The following is an 18,692-nucleotide window of genomic DNA, read 5'->3' on the forward strand; positions in this document are numbered from 1 at the left end:
TTACGAGCAAGCAGTGTTGCTAAGATTCTGGATGTCGAGAATCGTGACGATAAAAACGCCACCAATCCTCAGAACAAATAGGGATTGATCTTGGAGGAAGAGGTGACTGCACCTTCCGTACCAAAGTCCGACAAAAGAGTGGAGTTTGGGTTGGGATTCTCGGATGAATTGCTGAGGACGAGCTTAATGGTGGTGTGGGCATTGATGAGGCCATCATGGTGTCCTAGTCCCAACGCCGACTCGATACTGCGAGCGACACAACACGTGCAGAGGTAACTGAATGCAGACTGTAACCTGCGTGACCTTAACATCATGTATAATGTGATGACAACGGCCTCTAGGAGCAACGGGGAAGATAAAGTGGAGTTGCCTGGCTGGGGACCAGAAGACTGGGTTAAACCTGGTAGCTGTCTGGCGGAAGTCTGTGGACTGGAGGGTCACGTTTGTGGAGGTCTGGACTGTGTGAAGACCCTGGAGAAGCAACACAAGCAATTGATGGTATTGTTTGGAAATGTCGTGATGAAAGCGAGGACAGAAACGGAACTGATAGCGGATTGTCATGGAGGAACCGATGTGAATCTAGTGACTGCACTAGGATTCTACAGCATGTTTGGTTCTTTAGAGTCACTATTGAATCTAGAACAGAAACACGAGATGGTCAAAGCCATCAGTGTAGAACTGTTCCCAGGAGTTCTGCAGACTGAGCAGAAATACATAGGAAATTGGAGGGAAGCGATCGAGACGGAAATGAATATCAGACACAGTGAGACTTATTGTAGACCATCAGGAGCCCGATATTTGGCTGGTTCAACATTGGCTCCAATGTGCAAGAGTAGATACCCTGTACATTTCGTAGCTGTGGATGTGAAGAGTACGAAAACAATCGTGGATCAAGCCTTCTCAGTGAGATGTGTGAGACTGACAAGAATGTCTGAAAAATCTTATGAGTTGCTATGTAAGATGTTCTCAGCAGTTCCAGAAAGAACCAAGGAAGAGTTGGAATCGATACTGGGATAGAAGTTCATGGGATACGTGAGCGGGAACTTCAGTGATTTTGAGAGACAGAAACAAAGAGGATCAACGGTTACGGATTACAATACAGTAGACGAAAATGATGAAATCCACCGAGTGATGATGGAAGTGGAACCATTACTGGAAGCTTCGGAAAACGTAATTGGAGGAGCATCATGTTGACACATGATGAGTTTCCTTGCCACTGCTTGTTACAGACTTGGTGGTATCCCAAGCGTAGTAATCTGATGTTGATCTGGGACTCTGGAGAGCTGCTCTCCATGGGTTTTCCAGACTCATCACAGCCCATAACAATAGTGATAGTGGGAGTTATGATGGCGATACGATGGCTGGAGGCTCATGTGAGAGAAAACTACAGACAGGAAGCGCCAACGAGAGAACAGTTGCAGAAGTTTGATTGTCTAAAAGATTTAGATCTTTTTGAAACAATGTGCAAAATTCTGAACATTCCGATGGAAGTGAAGAGGATATGGGCAAGAAAACGATTGATGCCATGGTTCAGAGTTGACATGACTCATGGTTGTACGAGTATGCTAAAAAGCATATGTCGAAGCACGGCAGAGTGTACAGTGGATATCAGCTGGTCATTGGAGCGGGAGCCTTCAAGCGAGCTTTTGTGACTCATCGGAATGCAGTGACCACCGCAGTGAAAAGGATTTCCAGGACTAGTGAACGTAGTGGAAAGGAGAAGGCGGAGATGTTGAAGGAAGATTTGTAGAGAAATGTGACGTTGTGTCTCCACAACAGCTTCTGCAGTAACAGAGAATCTAACGTGGATCCCCTAACGTGTTGTAAACAGAGGGTAGAAGAGCAGAAGTGTTGGAGGACTGCTTCCAACAGCGTCAGGATAGCTAACGATGTGTTCCAGGACACAGAGACTGAAAGTGCAGAGTCAGTATCACAGGAGGAAGAGATGGAACATTGACAGATGGTCGAGAAAACAAGAAGCAAAAAGAAAGAAAATTAGAGGAATTTAGAAGTTTTAGAACTTCTAAACGATGAAAAAGAAAAAACCAAAGAAGTGATGGAAAGAAGAAATTAAAACTCAGGATCGTTTTATGTGTGTGAAAAAACTCAAGTGAGAAACCAAACAACCAAGTTGTAATTGAAAACTGAAACATTTAGTTGAGTTTTGAACATTGGAGAATTTGTTGCATTTATAAAATTGATTTTTAGCGAAGTGGCTTTAGAGACACTTATTATTTGTTTAGTAAGGCTTAAGAGGAAAGTATATTTAAATATTCCAGCCTGCATGATTGTTTTTAATCACTTAGGACGACTGATCACTTTGTGGTGACATGAAAGACTTGAGTAATCTCTTGAAGAGGGAGATTGTTACATTGTTCTTTCTAACCACAGAGTTTCTTAGTTTTAATATTCAGGACAATAAACAAGCAAGATTTCCGAAGGGAAGGAGCATAGTAGGATAATTTTAGCTTGTTGGTTGGCAGGACTGTCCAGCAAACTAACATTTTTTAAATCTAAGAGAAAAAGTTTTTAATCAGGACATTGACATTGGAAGTCAGAAAATACATTTTTATTTTAGGTCAAATCCTCAGTGAGCAGATTAATGAAAGAATTTGAAGGCTATAGTGTTGTAGTATGATGCCATTTGTATTTTGCAGTGAGTCGATGTGACGTGGATAAAAGTGATTACGTGCATTTTGTAAATTCTGTTCGATGACACTGTGCCGATTATACGAACATTGCGAGATTCAATGGGGACATTGACCGGACTGTCAGGGGAGTATGTGACATTCGACCAGAATGGCCAAAATTCAATTTCTACAGACTTCGAATTTTTAGCAGTAAGCCTTCCGAATTGGTGATTGTTGGAAGTTAAGAGCGTTATTTGAACGATTGAACAAAACGTGAAGGTTGAGTGATTCGGGAATTCAAAATTTTAAATTTTCGAAGTGATTACGTAACATTTCTGAGAAACGTCAGAAACGGCCATTTTGGCTAAAAAGCTGAAAAGAAACAGAACAACATTAGCTGCGCTAACAACAACTACTAAATCGAGATTGAAAAACGACAACGATTTACAGAGTAACAGAGAACACTCCGAGTTGCAACTATTGTGCCGATACAATAGTTGCAAGGCCGTTGCGAACAACGGTGAAGGGTGAGAGACAGCCTTCCGGATTAAGAAGAAATCATGATTAACGAGCTTGATTCAGCGGATTCGTCAATCCGGAAGGGTAAAGGAACTGAAACTTTTATCCTGTTACATAAACTTTTAGCTTCCTGTCATGTCCTGACTTGAATTTAATTGATATTCGGATTAGTTTTGATAAGGAAGAGGAGCTAGGAGTTGGGGGGAAAGGGTTGATCCATCTTCGATGGAGATGACGATTTTTATCTACTGAACAAAAACCAAAATTCAATAAATAGTAATAGCCCTGTTTTTAGGAGTGACCTCGTGGTCTGGGGATACTGAGACCCAGCCATGAGCTCACTATTTGCATGCGACCTAGTTAATTTGAGCGTTCTGGTCGAAGCCGGAGAACAGTAACGTTTTTTTCGACCCGATGTAAGAAAGACCACCGAAAGCACTGGCTTGGTAGAGACGGTGAAAAGCATGCAGAACTCTGTTTAGACGTTAGCCAGTCGTCTTAGGACTTAGTTTTGTTTTCCGTCGATATGTATCTTCCGGGCGAATGTTTCTGCCGAAGTTTGATATACATAGAAGTGACCGTCCCAGTAAAAACGGTAATACTAAGCATGGAGGAGTCCTCATTGGAGTGAAAAAGAATATACCCCACACGAGAATCATGTTTGACTCACCAGACTGTGTAATCACTCTACTTCACTTCAAAATTCCCTTGTTACTCTGCTGCATATATAGCGCACCGTCAGACAGTTCCTACTGCTGGTCAGCAAATAAACTAATAACACTACTAAACCATATCAGAGATGTGCAACAAGAAAACTCAGTTCGAAATGTGATATTATTAGGAGACATTAATTTTGCACAAACTGACTGGTCTACACTGATATCCAGAGCTGAAAACGAACAGGTGGTATTGGATGCTCTCTGCAGCTTTAACTATGAACAAGCGATTAAAATTGACCATAGAAAATAATTACTGGACGTGATCTTATGCAATAATGGGGATATCCTTTCTGATGTTTGCATTGATAACTTTCTGAAAAGCCACTTTGCCAGCGATCACTTGCCTTACAAGGCAAGGATTCAATTTCAGTCTAACGAATCGGTCCGTCGCGACAGATCACATGAAATTGAACTCGACTTTGCAAAGTTTGCTTATAGCAAAGCCGACTGGAGAGCCATAAACGATCAAATAGCTGAGGAGCCTTTCATGACATACTTTTACAGCAATATCGATGTTATGACTAGACTGTGGTACCAGTGGATTTATAGTTTTCTAATAAAGCACATTCCCTTACAAACTAAACATCGGTTGTCCCTGGCGCCTTGGGTAACCCCCTCAACCTCTAATCTTATTAAAATCCGAGCTACATTAACTAATAATTATACTAAAAAGCCGAGCGAAGCTAACATCAGGAAATTGGAAAAATCGCAAACAAACCTGGCCTATGCTCTTCTGATGGATCAGCAAAACCATGAGAGAGAACTTTTCAAAGAAGGGCGTTTTGATAAACTTCAAAAATATCTGCGTAACGTTCGGCGTTCTACTACTGTGCCTAGTGAAATGTATCTCGATGGTGAAAAAGCTCGCTCCGACCAAGATAAAGCTGAACTTTTCAACCGGTATTTCCATTCCGTCTACAGCAACATTACATATGATTCAAACCTAGACATTGATAAAACGACCCTCCTAAATTTTTAATATCATCGAAATAGAAGACATATTAAAAAATCTTAACATAAACAAGTCTGATAGAATGGGAAACTTGCTCTTTAAACAGCTCTGGAGCTCCATCTCAAAATCATTAATGTTACTTTTCAATACGATTGCGAACAAGCAGCAATTCCCATCTACTTGGAAAGTAAGTGAAATAGTGCCTATCCACAAGGAAAATAATAAACAGGTAGTCTCCAATTACAGGCCAATCAGTCTTCTGAATGCTACATCGAAGGTATTAGAAAAACTGATGTTTGATAAAATGTACTCGAAGGTGCAAAATCTGCTGCATAACTCACAACACGGTTTCAGAACGAAACGCTCAGCCATTACTAACATCAGACTCTATCTCCACGAAATCTATCTAATGTACGACAACAAGAATGTAAATAACCTTTCATCCCTGTATCTCGATTTTGAAAAGGCGTTTGATAAAGTCAACCACCTGAAAGTAATTGAAAAGCTTTCTCATACCGGCTTCAGTGGCGCGTGCCTTGGTCTACTGGAAAGTTATCTCAGTGATAGATACCAACAGGTGCGAATCGGGCATTGCATCTCAAAATTTATTACTGCCAATAACAAGTGGGGTTCCGCAGGGATCAATACTTGGCCCACTCATGTTTATTTTGTACATAAATGACTTGCCAACGGCGGCCATGTCCAACTGCTTCGGCTATGCTGACAACTATAAAATTGTCTCAGATAACGCAATAACCCTGAATATCGACTCGAAGAAAATTTGGAACTGGTGCTCCAAGAATTTTATGAGTTTGAACCTAAGTAAATGCAAAAGGCAGTATGTCTGTTTGCATGAAAAAACAGAATATACCAGGAACGGATCTTATGAAAGATCTTGGACTTATAGTCACAAACAACCTGTCTTGGACGGAATACGCTAAAACTAGATCCGCTAAATCGCTAAAAGCTTTCTTCTCTTTAAAAAGAAACCTAGCCAATAGCTCGACCATAAGCACTAAGAAAAATGCATACAGAGGATATGTAGTGCCAATAATCAGCTATGCATCGTCTCTTTGGGAACCATCTAAGTCTGAACTGGCACTCATTGAGAAGGTTCAACATCGAGCAAGTATCTGGATATTAGGCACAAACAACCTTCCATATAAATCGCGTCTTCAAAGACTTCACTTACTACCACTGTCCTTATATCATGAAATGCATGTAGTTTTACTTTTTGCTAGGATTATCAACTCGAAAACTGACATTGATTGGGAGAAGTATGTACAGATTATGGATACAGGCATAACAAGATCACACGCAATACCCTTTTATACCAGCAAATGCTTCCGACTGAAAAAATGAGAATACGATTTTCGGCAACGAGCATGTTCACTTTCAAATATATTTAATATACATCTCAACCAAGATGTCATCAAATCAACGCAATGCAAAGAAGAACTGTCAACTATCTACTGGCGCTACTTCACTGCGAAATTCAACGAAAACCTCCCCTGCACCTGGAGATTATGCTGCGACTGCACAAACTGCATCAATACTGCAAAACTGAATTTCTATGAGACTCAGTAAACTGAAAATGAGAGGGAAGCAATTCCCCTGGAACTTATCCTAAATCCTTCATTATTATTATGATTATGATTATTATTATTATTATGTTCATCAATACTTGTGTTAAAAGTATTTTATTGTATGCTAGTCCTGTGTGGTCTCCCTTTTTAACTATGTTAAGGAAGCTTAAGAAATTCAACAGGAAATGTCTTACCTGGGTTACAGGTCATTTACCTTATTTAAAGCAACTTTCTCTAACAAATTCTCTTCCCATATCCTTCACGCTTATATTTAGCGACCTTATCCTTTTCCACAAAATGTTAAATGGCGACTCAAAACTCCCCTTTGCTGCGTATTATTATTTTAAGTTGACGACATCAAGATCCAGCGCGTTGATGACAATGAAAACCGCAAGAAGATGGTCAACCGAGACGTTCTTCACCCACCAAACAGCACGTGCCGTGAAATACATGCTGAAAACAACGGAGATCGACTTTTTCACCTCTTTGCGCCGTTTTCGCAGTACCCTCAAAGATTTCTTAGTAGAGCGCTCTAAGCTCTTCAATCATGAAAACTCATACACTTGGTTTTTGAAGTGCCGTTGCTCTTTCTGCAGATCTTAGTTTTCTAACATATATTTGTTAATCTATTCATATAAATTTTGCCTTATTTTCAATAAGGGAGTTAATTCTTTTTTTGTTTGTTTGTTATTTGTTTGGTTCCCTTGCGACATGAGACTAAAACTCGCGTTACAGCTTAAAGGCCATGTAACATTCGTCTACTTCGGTCACATATGAGGCTTAAGAAAAATAGGCCCTATAACCATTGGCTCAAGAGTCAGGGACACTATCTCTTGTGTTTTTCTACCTCAAAACGGTCGGAGCCAATTCGGTTCACTTGCGACATGAGACTGCAACCCGTTACGGCTTAAAGGCCACTACCAAAATATCCCCCCACTCTAGAAATAAGAACGTCCCCATAATTAGGTCTCAAAATACCCAAAATACACGAACGACGTTAAAAACCGGGTCGGAACAATCCGTTAAGTTACTTTTTTGTTAGACAGTGGAACTTTGATCCATTTCAGATGGATCAACCTAAAACTCGCCTTATCTCAACATAACAACCATAAAACACACTCGAGAAAATTAAATTTGGTACTTACATAGCAGCACGCTTGAGAAACAGAGTAATTAACTTAGTTAATGACTCTAGCATAAATATAATCGAATATAACTCAAGAAGTCTTTTAAGGATGAGTTCCAATCAAAGGAAGTAAGTTTTAACTGAAGAATATAGTTTTGGATCTGGACCATTGGGAGACTTCACTTGTTTGTCTTTCCGTTGAAGGTTCACCCTGGTCCAACTGATTCTAAGCCTGCTCTCGTGTTTGTTTGGTTTCCTATGTCAGATGGGACAGCTCTACTCTAGTTTTCTACGACGGAAAATGCGAAGAGCAATTCCCCACTGTATATCTCTGACAACTTTCCCGCAATTGTAATTCGGTCGTTCTGATTTTATTTTATCTGTTTTCAGTTGTCGCGAGAAAACTGAGCATGACAGACTCCATTCGAATTTTTGAAATAGTAAATCCCACTCCAAAAACCACATGTCTCGTGCTCCTCAAGGTCAAACTTCCAATATATGACCGACTGGCGCATACTTCCCGGACTCAAGATCGATGCCCTCATCGCGTGCTATCGTCTGTCAGTGAATCCCAGAAAAGCGAGTGTTGCTCAAGGTGCAGTGACAGTGGTCATTTACAGAAGTTTGCAGCGGACTTAAGTTTATCTACACCCCAAAATTCACAACTATGTAAAATTTTCATACTATCGCTAAACAGCAATCAAAATCTGCATACACCTGCAACTTTGAATTCTCGCTTTTTAAGCCAACAATCTAAATTTTCTTTTGTTCCCTTCAATCAGGAAATTGTCATGCAACATTTTGATTTATATAATAAATATAGCATATTAATAGCATATTAAAAACAATATCTGATTTGTTAAAATTTCTTTTTCGTGAACCCAGATTTCATACGAGTTCACCCTCGAGCCCCCTTCCCTCTCAAGACTCAAGACTCTAGAATTTCCCCTTTTAGCCATCTACTCATCTCGTGTTCTTCGCACTCGATGTACTAGATCCGGACGTATTCGACACTGCAAACTGTTTCAACAGTGCTTCTTCATCATCGGAGCTAATCACTATCTCCTCCCAAGCCTTCAGTTGTTCATAGGATCGCATCCATTCCCTTTGCTCCTGCAATCTCTTTGCTTGGTTGGGCAAACCCTTCACTCTCGACTCTCGGTTCAAACAGAAGGAGTTGTGAAGGCTCAGGCTCACGTTCTTCGCCAAGTCTTCCTCTAGTATCAACTCCCTCGCCTTTGTGTTGTTTCTAGACACTCTACCGACTCTTTTCCACCCCGTCGTGATTGCATTTCGATGGGTTAACAGAGGTCTCTTGAAGGCCTCTAGTCCAATCTCGGCCTGGATCTGTCGATAATCCTTCTGATATTTCCTCATGTGGTCCTTCGTTACTATGTACAACCAAGACGTCAACGTCGCTCTAAACCAAGGAAAGAACCTCAAGCGGCTCCATACGTGTCTAACTTCCATTGATATGGCGAATACCTTGCATGCAGTTTCAAACAACTCGAGTCTCCTGCTATAATCTATCGCGTATATGGACTCCTCAGTTGGCGTCTTCGTTTCCCGATACTTCCTTACATTCTCCTCAATCCACCTTAGAGCCAGCATCGTACTCACCACCAAGAGCGTCACCTTTTGCCGGTGATCCGGTAATCCTATCGACCGACTTTCTTCCACATTCCATACCAGGCAGAGGTTTGCATGATCTGGATACCACACCGCTTGTGCCAGACAGTGGCATGGGCATTCTCCATGTGTGATCTCAATACTCTTGAGGTTGCGCTCTCCCGAAGCTTCCAGGAGAGGTTCGAGCTCCATCATCTTCTCATGTATCGTATCGTTCTCTTCTGGGTTCGGAGTACCACCCACCGGTTTTCCGATCACACTTTGTCTCTCGTGGTCGCTTTTATTCTCATTTTCCAAATTCAAAAGCACTTCCCCCCAGATTTCACTCAAGTCATCCCTCAGTTCTCTCGGCACTGTTCCTCGGATTTTTCTGAACAACCTGAGTGACGCGACATCCGAGCCAACCTTACGCACTTGGGCACTGAGAAGGCCTTGTCTACTAATACTCTTTGGCTGGATACCTCCACCATCGCCATGTGCAGTGGGTAGTGGCTGCCGCACAGGTTGGCCATCACTGACCCTACTAGAGATTTCGCATTTAATGGTAGACCATAGGCTTCGCTCATGGGAAATCCCATTTCCGCCTCGAGACCGACCTTCCAGCTCCGGATGTGCTTTTGAGTCACCTGCAACACCCCAGGCCATGACCCCACGCTCAACGCAGTCACCAAATGGTGTTCAGACTCTAGGCTCTCCAGTGACGGCAGACTGCACATCCTTGAGAAGAATCCGAGAGCTGTTGCTATGTTCACCGTGGTACTCGCGTAACACTCCGCCACTATTTGTACCTCACTCTTCTCCCTCTCCGTGATGTCTTCAAACCAAGTGATTAGATCTTCTTTTTGAAAGGACTGTATCCTAACGCATGATCGTCCATCACAGAAGTGCTCTCCATTCCCAAACGTTGAATCCAGACAACTGCCCGGCTCCATCTTCCTTGCTGACCCTAGTTTATTCGTCCTTTCGCCTGACTCCTTCACCTGAGGTAATATCAGTTTGTGTACTATACTCAATGTTGCTAGATGTTCATCTTCCGTCGGTGCTAACCTCACTCGCTCTGTGGTTTCCTCGATCAGGCTCGCGTGGGGATGTGGAAACCAAGAGGGCCCTAGTAACTTCCACACCACTCCCAGATTCGTGATTAACATGCCATTGCCATTACCCATCTTCAGTTCGACTCTTTTGCTTGAGCGCGGTACGCTTATCACCTCCGGCGTTTTCTCGAGAATCAAGCCCAGACTCGGTCTCTCTCTCTCTCCACTGCGTCTATTTCCACTATTTTCTCTGTCCAAAACTTCATCAGCTCCGCTACCTCGTGGTTCCTGTGAGCACCTCCAGCCTCAGAGTCCAAGAAGGGATTATACGCCATCACCATTGCTCCAGACACGTACTGATATTTTCCTTTCTTATTGGGTCTCGAGTACTCCTCTGACGAGGCCAAGTTACGGTGTACATCGGGTTCCTCTTCGAACTTCTTGTTGTACCTCGTCTAGCTTTCTGTGGCTCTCCAGGGATTGTGTGGAACCATCCTCCTTTTCTATTCCAGTACTCTGATATACGTTCAAGATGACTGTTGAGACTCTCCTTTCCACTGTTTTACTTCCGCTTGCTCTTTGGTGACATGCCAAGATGGTGCTGTCAGTCATCATTGACATTATCCATCTCAAGAAACAGGTAGCATCTTTCCTCCTTGCCAGGCTGAAGCCTGAATTATCTCTGGCAACGTGCTGCATCAGTGCTTGATACACCTCTAGATTCTTGCCTCCCAATTTCAGCTTGTCGTAAGAGGTCAGTGTCTCCAACTCTATTCCCACCAGGCTCCACGCGAACATTAGTTGTCCTGCAGTTCTAATGAAGGGATTCGCCATCAATGGCGATGCCGATGAGGATGTCCTTATCGCTTCTTCAAAATGATCCCTTAACAAGTTCTGCCAAGTCCTCTTCAGTTGGCTCCCCAATTCTAGTTTGTTAACCTCAGCCTTTTGCTGGGTGGCCCAATTACGTCGCTTGCGTGCCACTCCACTGTCCATCTTCTTTAAGCAGTCTTCCATTTCTTTCAGTGTCTCGAGGGCCACCCACCATGGCCGGGAGGTGTTCCTCGTTCTATTCCTCTCAAGAGGATCATTCGTTATTTGCTTCCCAGTGGCTTGGTGCCCCTTCGAGACCCATTCCTTGCCGAAATCCACTTCCCATCTCTGTCTGCTCGTTGAACCTCTTTTTATGTTCGTCTTCTGGGGCCTGAAGTCCTCCTCAGATATCGAATGGGTGGAAACCTCCATTTCCTTCTCCACTTCGAGTGGTCTTCTGAGCTCAGCGTTGCTCTTGTAGGCCGCGGTCTTGCACCGCGCCAGAACCATGGGCGCCGTCTCTCTCAAGTTTCTCTCAGAGACTGCATCCGCTGAAGGACTACTCAATCCCTCTACCTCTCTTTTTCTCTGGCGAGATTTCACATCTCTACTTTGGGGTGTTGTCGTTATCATCACGGATTCAACCTCTTTGTCTCCATCCAATCCTTCCAACTCTTGCCTCCCCCCTGCTCGAGCCTTAAGGATATTAGCACTTTTAATTATATTACTAGTCCCAACCTTATCACCTTTTACACCTTCAATTATCTTATCTACAGTTTATTGTCTCAGAGTAGAGCTGTCTTTACATTCGTCGTCTCTGGTCGTCGGTTGCGCCCTTTTTAGCTCGACCAGCTTGCTTAGCAGTTCCTTCCTCGCCTTCTCATCCAGACCTGTTCCCATCAGAAGTGGCTTTCCAAATTTCACCAACGCGTCCCACAGTTCTTCCTTGAAGTCCTCTAGCGAGGTCTCGCTGTTCACTTCTCGATTGAACTCTCTCAAGAACTCTCGCCAATCGTCCTCATCCAGAGTCCCTAGGAACATGGTCTTATTTCCCTCGAAGGTATTTTTGTCCCTTTCTTGTGCACTCAAGAGTATCATTCCCATGTTGGAAGTCTCACTCGTCAGTGGCAACTCTAGGTTTTTGCGGGGTGATGGTGTCAGAGTTGGAGTGGCGGTGTCTGCCCAATTCTCTTCGCTCAGATCTTTCAACAATTCTTGAGTGGTGAACTCCTCCCCCGATGGCTTTGCTTCTGGTGTGTTCCCCACTTCCATATCCTCTCCGGCCTCGCTGAGAGTCTCGTCCATACTTTCCTCTCCCGATTCGACCCTTCTTCTCTCAAGAATTCTCCTGAATCGATCTTCCACAGGGCCGCTCCTCTTGTCTCCAGGGGTGCCCACCGACAGGGGTGATAGCGTCGCTGGGTCCGATTTCTTATACTCTGTCAGAGCCATGTACAACTGACCTGCTGCGTCCAGCTCTCTTCCCTCCTGTCTCATCTCCACCTGCTCCAGCCCGTAGGGTGCCCGGTATTTTCTTGTTGCGAACTTCATGTCGTCCTTCAATGCAATCTGTCCCTCGTTCACGATCATCCTACCATCGTCCCACACCGGGAGCATGTTCTCAAATCCCCCTGCTCAAGCGTTCTCAAGACCTCTCGCACCTCAAACTTTGGGGGCAGCGAGCCTCTCATCTTCTTCGCTTGAGTCGTCCACGAGTTTATCTTCGCCTCACTAGTGTGGAAATAAACTGCCGCAGTGTAGCCAATGAACAGGGGATCCCAGCCATCAGTGAACCGTTTTTGCAGTTCTTCTGCCGCCGCTCTCGCGAATAGGGATGGGACCACCAGGGGACTGTTCATTCCCAGGGTCATTCTCCTGACTGTTGGGAACTCGGAAATGGCTGTCGGCAAGATTTCCTTCTCCATTATTGCCTCTAGCTCCCTCTTGACCAGCTCAAAGCTCTTCTTCCAAGCGGGAATCCTCAAGATCTCCTGTCCACCCGCTGTCAGAGGGTTCAAACTCCAGAACTTGGGATACGTTTCGATGGGGCCCTCCCGTTTGCCTCCCATCCTTAACTGTAGTTGTCCTCGGAAATTATACACCATCAGCTCTGCATCCTTCACTTTTCCGAAGAGCACCGTATTGCTCATCTGCGCCCTCAGCACCTCTTGCTGACACCAATTGAGCGCCGTCCCGTCCAGCACACTTATGAGGCTCAAGTGCGTCACGGAATTGCGATACGCGGTCACTAGAGGATCCGGGAATGCATATGTCACGGCCGGTCCATAAATGCAGGTTACGCCCTCCTCTAGACCCCGGATTACCCCCAATGGGTCCGATCTCATCGCCAGGCACAAGTCGGTCAACAAAGGCATGCCACCGTTCACCTTCTTCCATTCCTCTCTCGTCTTTGGATTCTTCTCTTCACCAGTCATATATCGATTCTGCATCAAGAGGTATTCCACCAGCAGCGTCTTCTGCCCTGCTGCACACTTATAGGAATAAGTGTCGATACTCGAGTGGGCTTTCCTCATCGACAGGGGCTCCCCATACTTCATCAGTTGATGAAATGACAACAGTTCACCATGGGTTAGGAGCACCAGTGCCAGATACCCGTCAATCCGGATTGTTTCCACACCTCGACTGAACATGTACGCTGGGCCCATGTTGATTAAGTATCTAGGGTAAACCAGGTACAAAGCCAATAGCAGGCTGATGGGCATGCTCAGTATTTCCTGCACAAAGGCTCCAAAAATCGTCTCTTTTGCACAGAACATTTCAGCCATGAACTCTTTCCCCCAACAAGGACTCAAGAACTTGAGAATCTCATGATCCCTTCTCGTCTTCAACTCGCCCTTCGCGTGCTCCCTCCAGAATTCTCCGATTGTTACCTCGTTTGCAGCTGTGACGAACCTAGTCACTGTCATCCCCCTATCCTCGGCCACTTCCAGTTGCTTCTCAAGAAAACTCCAGACTTGTTTCACGAGAGGTGGCGCATTCTCTTTCGTCTTGTCTGTGGCGTTCTCCAGCCGTGGTGTCAGAAATGGCCACCAGCCGCTCTCTTGCGTCAGTCGATACGCGATCGACTCTAGTTGCTTCTCCGTTTGAGCCACATTTTTTCTTTCATTGCTCGGTCCTCCAGACCTACTGGTGGAACTCGTGATTGTCACCTCCATGCTTCGAAACCACAAGCTGGCCGTCAAGTGACTTATTACCGGGTGATCGTCCCCGATGACTGGACTGAACTTAAGTTGTCTGGCGAAGTTTGATATATCTAGCACGAGGACCTCGTCCAATACAATGAGGATGTCTGCTAATCCGTAGAAGCCCCTCAACGCGTGGGATACATCCGCCCATGCCGCTGCCAGTTCCGACTTTCGGAGCCTCAGGTTCGTTGGTTCCAGCTCTCGATTGGGAGCTGCCATCAGAATCCGCCATTCATTTCCTTCGGCTATCAGGATCAAGATTGCGTAAACGAATTGCAGGGCGGGAGGCATGTTCGCGTACCCGGGGGACGTAGTGAACACCACCTTTGTCTTGGACCTCATTCATTGCTGCAAATAATGTCTGGATTGCTTCCCAGATTCTTCTCGGTGCTGGTTCGTCGCCCTTTAATTGCTCAAGAAACCCAGTCGCGTGCAAGTGATCATTCATCCCCGCAAACAGTAGTGGCTCAGGCTCGCAAGGCATCTCTGATTTTATTGCTACCACCAGGGTCAACATCTGGTTCAGCTCAGCTCCTGGCAATGAGTATATCAAAGTCTCTGGCCAGAATAACTTGGGAGACGTCCCCTCGAAGTCTGATCCCGCTACGATGATCACCCTCGCAGCAGCTGGATCTGCTCTATCATAAACTGCCAGGGTCTTGGTCAATTGGGTGCTCCCACAGGGTTTCCCGTATATAGGAGCATCCGCCAACCTCGTGCTTTCATAGGCGGCATCTGGCAGTTCCATTTCCCTTGGGTTCAACAGTTTATCCACCACCCTTAACTGCGCTGGAGTTTCCAATCTGATCCTGGCAATGCTTGTTCGATGTTTGGGGGGTTCCGCTATGAGTCCCGGACTCCCCAGCAACTTGAGCGGCCTGTAATTGACAGGTCCCATGATCGACTTCGTGGGAATCCCGGTCAGTTCCGCTGTCTCCATCATTTTTGCTCTCGAGAAATGCGTCTCGTGAGCCTTTCTAGTCCACGCACTGATGTCTACTCAAGTCCTCGTGCGACACTCGTTCGATACCCAGAGTTTCCCCTAACTCTTGTCTGCATTCCAGGTCTTCCAAGTCCAACTCTCTCACTTTCTCTGGATATCTCAACCGAGTGGTCTCCGCTGGTCTCTCCACCCGCTTACTCTCCGCCACTACCACTGAGGACACTATCGAACTCTGGGTGTTGATGACGTCACCTCCTCATCCTCCATCGGTACGGCACCTGGAAATCTGGTCTGGTTGCTTCATGAGCTGTCTCTAGAATCAACCCTCGGTCCGAAGCGACTGGACAAAGCTCTCGAGGCAAGGAAGGGTGGATTTGGAGGTGGTCCGAATGTGAATTAGGCAGTCTCCAGCAGCTCCGCCTCTAGCGCGTTTATGTGCCCTTGAAAGACATCATTTAACCATTTCACTCCCCTTGGTCTATCGAAGTGGATTCCATCTGACGATGTGTCGTCGGGGAATCCAGCCTATTCCATCTGCTCATCCACATCCAGCAATTCAACCGGGAGGACGCTTCTTTGGTGAATTTGCCTGATCACTTCGTTTAGGTTCCGTACCTTCGCGTTCATCTCCGTCACGTGCTGATCAGCCTTCATGTTATAGGGGACGGTACATACTGTGAGCAGGACAGGATCCATCTGGATCCTCAACTCCTCGAGGAGGCAGCTCATCTTGTCGTGCAATCTCGTCACTTTCCTCGCCTCTCCTTTTGACACGTCATTCGTCCCGACCATCAGAGTTACCGTGTACACTCTCGCCATCCCTAGCATCTCAAGTGTTGCCAATATTTGTGGCGTAGTAGCTCCAGCGAAACTCAAGATCCCCGTCTGCCAGTGCGATTGAATCCGGGTCAGCACCCGCAACAGGCTGTCCCCTATAATTAGGTGGACTGCACCTTCTGGCACACGAGGTTGCGTGAGGTACTCCACCCAGGCTGCCTCATGGAAGCAGTCCCTCCTGGCCCTTTGTGCTGAACTCCAATCCAGGCGATTGTGCCTGTGGTACCTGCCTTCTGTATTCTTCTTATAGCTTGAGAACATCACACTCCTGATCGGTTGCTCCCTCCACGTCGAGGGAAGCTCCCCCCTTGCCGAACTCTCACGACTTCTCAGCTGCAGTCTCTCGTTCAATTCCTTCAGACGCGATGAGCTGCCGCTCACCTGACTGCTGCTCGGGACTGAGGTCGGGGTATATCCTGGCAGTGCAACATCCATTAGTGGGCGTATAGGTTGTGTCTCTAGGTCGCGCAGGGAGGACGTTGACTCAGTCGGTATCCACACTTCCAACTCCTCACTCATGTGTTCTCGAGCCGCGCGATCAAGGTTAAACCGTCCTCTCGCCCTGGGAGTTTTGTCCACCTCCATCCGTGACTCTGGCCTTGAGCCTGTAACCACTCGCTCCTTGGGCCTGGCTCCCTTTTGCATATCGAGCTCACGTTGTCGTTGCTGGATTCTCTCCATCTCGGACTTCAGCTGTTCACAATTCGCGGCATTCTCCCGCACCCTTAGTTCCTGCTGGTGTTCGGCCCTCAGCATCTCAAGCATTCTCCGTGTTTGGTCCCGTTCGATGACCGCCTGGTCCCTCTCTAGCTGAGCCTGGTCTCTATCAAGCTTCGCTTGATCCCGATCAAGGTTCGCCTTGTTCCTCTCCCTCTGTGTCTTCTCAAGTTCTTTCTTCAGAACACTGAGGTCCGGATACGCCTCTTCTGTCTGCTGTGCTCGCGTCATCGATGGCGTCTTACTCGTGCTTTGGCCTGCTGATCTTGCTGATGGTCTAATTGGCAGTGGGAACTCCCCTGCGTCATACTCGGTGCTATTACCCAAGCCCGGATTCTTTGCCAAATCGAAGCCCCTTACTCCCCCATCCACATTCCATGACAGCCATCTGGTTTGCTCTTGGTTGGATATTCCCTCGGTGGTGTAGCCGACCATCAGGACCGCTTCTGTTGCAGACTCCCTGCATTCACCCTGTTCCTCTAACTGAAGGATGGCGTTCAGCATCACCGCCATTCTCTCATCCACTTGGGTGTAATCCAGATCCCTCAGGCGTCTGTATAGTTCATCAAGTGTGGGCTTCTTCAGAGCCGCGGGCATGGACTTCCAGATCCTATCGGCCATTTCTGTGATCTCTAGATGATCTCGAGTTTCAATCCACTCAACAGCTACCTTACCGACTTGAGAATTAGCTTACCGACTTGAGAGTTACCTTACCGACTCGAGAATTACCTTACCGACTTGGGAACTCGAGGAATTTCTTTTTGCAAATATCTCTTGCAAGCGTCGATGATCATTAGTTTGTTTAAGACTTTCTTTTCTCTCTTTCACTTGAGTGTGGTTGAATTGTCAATTTTGTTTATCAAACCAATCTGAAAATAAAATCCATTTTAAGACTAAGATGTCATGTTCCGAACCTAAACCCCCCTTTTAACATTATAGTTAAAATCTTATCCGTTCCATTCTATCTAAAACAATTCAATTGGAAGTTCTCTAAGTGCATGCAGATTCATTTTATGTTTTAGCACCGTCAATTTTCTAAAATTCAATTGTCATGCCAATTGCGTTTTAAGATCCTTTTACCTGTGCCATGCCCCAATACCCGACTTGAGATCCCTTCATGGCCTACTCGAGACCCCCATGTACCCGACTCAGGCGATGCTCAAGTAGTATTTCTTGTGCAGATGTACTATTATCTCTGTTTCTGCGAAGACCATGTGCAGGATAGCATATAGGTCCCTTGGGCTCAACTTGCCTCTGTTTGGGTCATAGACCGGCATTGAGACCTCCGTTATCCTTCTTTCAATCATGAAGTCTCGTAATCTTGTTAGTGCTAACATCACGTGTTCAGGGTTTATTGTATTCCTGTCATTGACCCTCGTCACCAGAAAGCACAGGTACTTGCCTGGGACTTGCGCTACCGATGGGGGAAGCGCCGCCATTCCTCCCAGCCCCGGTCTCTGTCTGAATAGAAACTCCACGTTCTGGTACTCTCTCTTGAAGTCGGCCTCCAGCCTCGACTTGAAACTCATGTCCGCCGTGATACAGATCGCGCTAGTCCTGTTTGACAGGATGAAGTCGCTATCCGTTATCATGATGTTTTCCGAGTACTCATTGCGCATTTCAAATTTCGTTTTGAAATCCGACCTATGTTAGGCTCTGGCTCTTCCTCATCCAGTTCCAATTCGCTTGTTTCTCTCACTTCCTTGAGTTCCTTTATCATCAAATTTTCGGTGTGGGTAAGTCCTACCCCCACTCCCCGGACAAAAATATTTATCAACATCCCCGTCGATGATGTTGGGTCTGAAATATCCGGCGGAATGTCAAGCGGCCTGTCTGTTGCCGTCCAGCCGAAGAGAGTGTCCTCTGTTTTCTTGTGTTTTTTCGATGACACGTCGACATGTTGAATGCTTTGCCCTTCGCAGTTTTCGTTCTTGACATCGCGCATCCACTCTAGTATCCTCAAGTTCGTGTTCTCCCTCCT

The sequence above is a fragment of the Symsagittifera roscoffensis genome, chromosome 8 (genome assembly GCF_963678635.1).
Source record: "Symsagittifera roscoffensis chromosome 8, txSymRosc1.1, whole genome shotgun sequence".
In the NCBI taxonomy this organism is placed as follows: Eukaryota; Metazoa; Xenacoelomorpha; order Acoela; family Convolutidae; genus Symsagittifera; species Symsagittifera roscoffensis.